The sequence below is a fragment of the Pinus tabuliformis genome, chromosome 7 (genome assembly GCF_031772625.1).
Source record: "Pinus tabuliformis cultivar Carrire ecotype Pingquan chromosome 7, CPIR1, whole genome shotgun sequence".
Taxonomy (NCBI): Eukaryota; Viridiplantae; Streptophyta; class Pinopsida; order Pinales; family Pinaceae; genus Pinus; species Pinus tabuliformis.
Window position 1 is genome coordinate 1,393,786,684 of NC_142293.1, and position 6,000 is coordinate 1,393,792,683.

Consider the following 6,000-nt stretch of genomic DNA (forward strand, 5'->3'; position numbering starts at 1 on the left):
TTTATAAATTCCTTTGACTAACTATTTAGTCAAAGGAATTATATTTTACATTATCATCTCCACACCATGCAAGAATACTCGGGTTTATGTTAGAATAGGTTAAGTTAGAGAAATTGCAGCATAGAATAAGTCACTTAGATTATCATTATTCTATTGCAAAAACACTCATGAACCACCCACTATCATCTTAAAACCCACATTGGGAAACTGGTCCCATTATCCCGAGTCGGAGCCACCACTTTAAACAAAAAAGGAGTTGTCTTAAGGTCCAGACTGGGTGGTTATCCCCCATGTTTCGGCAATGGAATTATGAAGCCACAACATTTTTGTGCTAGAAGGAGGGAATTCAGCTGTGAATGGCATATAAACCTAAAGATCATTCGAAAAGCATTCACAAGAGTCAAAACGCCTCCACCGCTTCTATACCTTCTACATCTCGTTCAAAATCCCCTGACCAGGAATCTGAAGTTGTATAAACATCTCCCTCATATCCTGAAGTAGTAAGGCAACCACCATCTCCATATTCCCAAATCTCCCGAAGTTTATTCTTTGATACACAAACTGGAATAGATATCCATTTCTGCTGAGAAACTAGAGAAACCCAAATTATCTGAAGAGAGTGTTACCTCCTTATTACAACAAACTGGTGTATTGACTAGACTGCAAAGTGAAAAACTTGGGGTAACTCCTTTTGAGTTCCCTATCTCTCCATGATGTAGGAAAGTCACTTCATCAGTATCCGAATCAGATACTAGCGAGATCACTTCACCTTTTTTTCCAGGATGTTTTCACTTATAGATGTATAGAAAGGAATTACACATAAAATTGCAGCTTAACACGAAAATGTGCACATAAGAAAAGAAGAAGTAAACACATAAAAGGCACAAAAGAGGACACCAAGGCTTGATAACAGAGTTCGTCCAATTCGGCCTACATCTCCTAACCCTGCTCAACAATGGGGAGGCCTTTCTTATTAAATGGCAGGAAAGAAAGAGAATTTACAATCATCAACTGTCCATAAGAGGCTTATACCTCCAATCTGCAAGATGGCCTATGAAATGGATGCCTGAGATGGAAAGGTATGAAGCACCAAAGCTTCCCACAGCAATAAAAGGGGCTGGAGTATGTAAACTGTTCAAAATAGACCAATAGATGCTCTCGGCCTCCTGCCAATGAAACAATGTGCTGCAACCAGAGAAAATGCCTCCTCCCGTGCTCCTCCCTTGATCCTCTTTTATAATGGATTCTCAGATAAGATCCCATTTAAATCGGGGCTTGCCGGGTTAACTTTGGAGGTTGGTAGAGTGTAAGGACCAGTGGGTGCAACCGTTCCTGTAAATGGACATCTATCGGTTAAAATGATAAAACTTAAAAGATCCCGAAAACATTAAGAAATCCGCCCAAAAACGTTCACCCGGATTTAAAAAATCATTAAATCGGGTGCATTTTATTCATTGGGTCTGGCCTGTTATCACAATCGGCGTATCGCTGTTGCCAAGGGCCTGTTCACAGGAAATGTCGACTGCCAATCACTGATATCGGCGTCCCGCATATGTATTGCTCCGATCCCACCAATTTGTTTGATCGCAGATCGCACAACCCGCTCACCGATATACACTTATATATATATATATATATATATATATATATATATATATATATATATATATATATATATATATATATGACCGTCGATCTGGCTGCCTCCAATTTGCCGATCCGATCTAATCAGAGATCGATGATAGGGGGTCCCATGGCCCAAATCTTAAATCCACCCATATGCAACCTCCGATTGCGATTTGGCCTTAAAGACTTAAGACTCCTTTTCAAAGAAAATTCCTCATTTTCTTAATGACTAAAGCATCCTTCTTTGGGTGATAACTTCATCATTCGAACTCGGATTGAAGTATCGTTTGCGCCGTTGGAATCAGGAAGATGAGATATCTGCTTTGGTATGGGGTTGACTTCATTCTTCCCATTGGGATTTCTGAATTTTTCCATGCTATTGTATCTGAAGATGCACCTCGATCAATCCTCCCCATTGAGGAGGTTTTGGACTGCCAAAATATTTTCATTAGTCAATTGTCAAGTGAGGGAACTATGCCCTCACTTTCTCTTTCTCCAGCCATTTGGCCTTGCTGGGATGCATTCCCTTGAATCCAACTTGAAGGTATTCTACATCTCCTCATCGTGAAGTCCTAGTTCTTCTATTGAGGATGATGTCTTCAGGTAACTCATCGAGATATTTAGGTGAAAAATCAATGATGGTAGGAACTGTGCCCACCTCATCAGTGTTCATGATAAAAGGTGGTTCATACAGCTTTAGATTTTCCACATTCACTACTGAGTACATCTGCATATGTACCGGCAAGTCAAGACGAAAGGCATTGTTCCAAATCTTCTCCAATATGGTGAATGGTCCATACCGGATTGGCCGCAACTTCTTTCCTTCTCCCTTCATCCTGTCTTTGCTGATGTGGAATCACACCTTGTTGCCCAGTTGGAATTGATGGTCAACCCAGTGTTTATCATGTTGAGCCTTATAACAAGCTTGACTTTTTTCCAAATGCTCTTGCACTGCTTGGTGAATCAAATGGATACATTGAATGAACTGCTGAACTTTGTCCTTATCATTACATCCACTGGAGCCATCCTCCCTTCCAAAGACCATATCAAAAGGGTCTTTTGGCACGTAACCAAAGCATGTTTCGAATGGTGAATGCTGCATTGTTGAATGTACTGCTCGGTTGTAGGAATGTTTTATATAGGGGAGATGTTCATCCCACAACTTGGGATGTTTCCCACAATAGCCTCGTAATAGGTGTACCACGGTATGGTTAACAACATCTGTCTGCCTGTCGGTATACGGGTGAAATGCCATGCTTCTTTTTAGTTTGGTGTCCATCATCCTCCACAAGCTGGTCCAAAACTCCCCAAGGAAGATAGAGTCTCGATCCGACACAATTGATGTGGGTAATCCAAAGTGGACCCAAACATACTGAAAGAAAAGAGAAGCAGTCTGCTCTGTAGTAATCTTCTTTTTACAAGGCATAAGAATACACATTTTGCTAAAATGGTCAACGACAACATACAAATAGTCGTGACTCTTCCTATAAAAAGGTAAACCTCCTACAAGGACCATTGACACACTTTCCCATGGACGACTTGGAATAGGGAGTGATGTGTAGAGCCCAAGTTTTCTATTAGAGGGCTTTGAAATAGAACACGTCACACAAACCTTTACGTAGCGAGTCACAATTTTTTTCATATGAGGCCAAAAAAAAAATCTTTGTACATGACATAGAGTCTTTTTGACACCAAAGTGTCCAGACACAAGAGAGGTGTGGGCCTCTTGAATTAAACGCACTCTCTCCCGTGGGAATACGCAATTTAGCGAGGTGATACAACAATTTCCCCTACAAGTGATAGTTGTCCACCTGTGAACCATGGGTTAGTTTTGCCTAAACCTCCTTAAAGTCATCATCGTTAGCATATTGTTCAACATAAATTTCAAAAGACAATGAAGCATTATGCAAAATAACAGAATCAAAAATAGGAGGGCGAGATAGCATATCGACCACTTTATTGCTGGTGCCCTTCTTATACTTTATTACCAGATGAAATTGTTGAAGAAAGCCCATCCACTTGAAATGACAAGTTTTTTGCAACTTGGTTTATGATTGAAGGTACTACAAGGGCTGATGATCTGTATGGATGATGGTCTCCTTGCCAATCAGGTAATGTTTCCACTTTTTCACACTCTGCACCAAGGCATAAAGCTCCTTGTCATAGGTCGGATTATTTATCACATCTTGAGAAAACTTCTCAGAATGGTAACAAATTGGCTTCTTTTATTGCATCAATATAGCTCCCATGGCATAACCGCAGGCATCGGTTTCGATCTCAAATGGCTATTGGATATCAGGTAAGGCTAAGACTGGTTCGGTGCTAATTTTTTCCTTCAATATTTCGAAGGACTTCTGTTGTCTTCCTCCCCATTGGAAGATCTGTTTCACACTTTTCAATGTGTGCAAAGGTGCTACAATAACATAGAAATTAGCAAAAAATCTCCTCCAATACTGGACTGCACCTAGAAAGCTACGGACCTCAGTTACAGTAGTAGGCTTAGGCCAATTTACAATCACTTCAACATTAGCGAGATCAATTTTTAACTGACCATGACGAACAATATGACCTAGGTAACCCAAAGAGGTTTTCTCGAACTCACACTTTGACAATTTTACAAAGCGTTTTTCCTTTTTTAGCACATCAAGCACTTTCTTTACATGACTCACATGTTCAAACCAATTCTTGCTAAAAACTAGTAAATCATCTAAATAAACAAGAACAAACTCATCAATGAAAGGCTGAAATATATTATTCATAACCTGCATAAAGGTGGCTGGAGCATTGCAAAACCCGAATGGCATCACCATCCATTCAAACAGCCCCTTCTTGGTTTTGAAAGCGGTTTTCCACACGTCCTACTCCGCAATTCAGACCTGTTGATAGCCACTGTGTAAATCCAACTTTGTGAAATATACAACATTTTTTAATTGATCCAATAAATCATCTATGCATGGGAGGGGATAGAATTTTTTTACTGATATTTTGCTGAGCGCATGGTAGTCCATGCACATCCTCTAGCTACCGTCCTTCTTAGGCACTAGAACAATAGGCAAACCGCATGGAGAGGAGCTCGGCCTGATCACGCCTTGGTCCAGCAATTCCTGCACTTGACGCTTGATCTCCTCCTTTTCAACTGTTGACATTCTGTACATGTCGATATTTGGTAGCGGGGCATCATATAACAGTTGGATTTCCCTCTTTGGAGGTAGTCCCCATGGCTCCTGAAAGAATTTAGTATAATCAGAAATTAATTGCATTAATTCTTGTTTAAGCTCCCCATTGCAGCCCTAGAACGCATCCGCGAATTCAACCTCCTTCTCCCTTACAACCATAAGCATGCATGTCTTGCTAGAATTCACCAGCCGTTTCATCTGCCCAGTGCTTATGAGGTTGGCATTAATTTATTTTGATGAGCCCGCACTATGTATTCTATTCCATCCTTGGTGATGTGATATGTATTCTCATGGCGGAAAAAGATTGCTTTCCTATCATACAGGTATGAGCTCCCCAATACCATGCCACAGATATCTAGTGGTATTACATCCATCTCTACTTCGTCTACCAGCTTAGACTCAATCACAAATTTTACCTTGCACTGCTGGGTTACATTCAATTTAGCTTTATCATGTATCCATCCCAGCGGGTAAGGCTTTGGGTGCGGTTTTGTTTCTAAGCCAAGCTTCTTTACCAGGGGTTTGTGCAATTAAATTTGCTTGGGACCCAGTATCAAACAGAGTTTTGACTTTGGTGTGATTTACTACAACTCTGATATGAAATAATTCAATTCTTTTTCTATCATTTGAAAGGGACTCATCTATAGAACTGGTGCTTCCATGTGATTTAGAATCAACAGGAGGTGTAAGGGTACCTTTTTTTCCTGTGCTGCTGTGACTAGTGCTTCATCTCTCGAATCTGATCCAGGTCTTGCTGTGATGCTGCACTATTTTCTGTTTCCCTTTTCCTCCATACTTCTTTGGGCATTGTTCTGGGCGCTACTTCCAATAGTGATCATCATCGTGGCCTTCTTTCTTGCAATGATTGCAATAAGGCCGCTCTCCCTCTTTGGCTGCTGCTATTTTCTTTACTTCCCTTTCCTTTTCTCTTTGGATTTTCCATTGGAGGTTTGAACGGTGGCTTTCTGGACTGGTCCTCTCTTTCATTCTTGCCCCTATTCTCAATATGAATTGATTTCACACTAGCTGCATCAATAGTGGTTGGTTCAAACAACAATAATGAATGCTGAATATAACTATGCAGTGAGCCAATATACTTAGTTACAACTTTGGTGTATCTAGTGCATACCCAAATTCGTGCTTGCTTCCTAAATTCTTCTATAAAACTCAAAACATCTTTCCCTTTGCCTTGCCTTAA

At 40.5% G+C, this 6,000-nt stretch overlaps 1 pseudogene; it reads right to left on the reverse strand.

The window, feature by feature from the left end:
- The window catches only part of LOC149252871 (uncharacterized), a 66,164-nt pseudogene that overhangs the window by 50,836 nt on the left and 9,328 nt on the right, over nt 1-6,000 (reverse strand).